At 38.6% G+C, this 892-nt stretch overlaps 1 pseudogene; it reads right to left on the minus strand.

Annotated features, from left to right (window-relative positions):
* Window positions 1-316: 316 nt before the first annotated feature.
* On the minus strand, window positions 317-528 carry LOC118522828 (protein kish-A pseudogene; annotated as a pseudogene).
* Between the last annotated feature and the right edge of the window lie 364 nt (window positions 529-892).

Consider the following 892-nt stretch of genomic DNA (forward strand, 5'->3'; position numbering starts at 1 on the left):
AGGGAGAAGCAGGATTCCCGCTGAGCTGGGACCCCAATGCGGGGCTGGATCCCAGGACCCCGAGATCATGACCTGATCAAAGTCAGACGCTTAACCAACTGAGCCACTCAGGTGCCCCTAACTCTTAATTAAATGGTTGCACCCTATTTATATAGAACATTGGCCCAATAATAAAAATAGAGAACAGCAGCTGGAAATTTATCTCATTCAATGTCCAGAAATAAAAGGGTTAACCCTTCATCCCATTATTTTCTGCACATAAGCCCTTTTTTCATACTGAAGTCTGATGGTGACTAAATTCCAATATTTTTCCAAGCTACTGTATGAACAGGATGCTGAAGGCCATCACCATACAGCATATCACAATATAAAAACTCTTCCATTTTTGGCGAACTTCCAAAACATATCCAACAATCCAGTTTTATTTCTGTCCAGGAGGCTGGGTGCCAAGGATCGGATATAAGCACAGGTACATATAAGCAGCAAGATTACAGTCAAGACACTCTGAAAATTGAAAATGGCAGACATAGGGAGGCCAGTAAAACCCCAGCCACATCCCCCTCAGAATAGTTTGTTGAGAATTTTTATATAATTCTAATCATGTAATATACCCAAGACTGTACAAACTGACTTTGTAAAATAATATATAACATCATAAAGCAACTAGATCTATCAGAACACTTTGAGAACATTTTACCCAACAGTAGCAAATACACAATCTTCTCAAGTGCACAAGGAACATTCTCCAGAATACATCATACATTAAGCTATAAAATGAACCTCAGGAAATCTACAAGATTGAAAATAGACAGACTGTTCTCCAACCAAAATGGAATGAAATGGACATTGATGACACAAGGAAATTGGCAGAATTAAAAAGTGTGGAAATTAA

Source organism: Halichoerus grypus, chromosome 2 (genome assembly GCF_964656455.1).
Source record: "Halichoerus grypus chromosome 2, mHalGry1.hap1.1, whole genome shotgun sequence".
NCBI classification, from domain to species: domain Eukaryota; kingdom Metazoa; phylum Chordata; class Mammalia; order Carnivora; family Phocidae; genus Halichoerus; species Halichoerus grypus.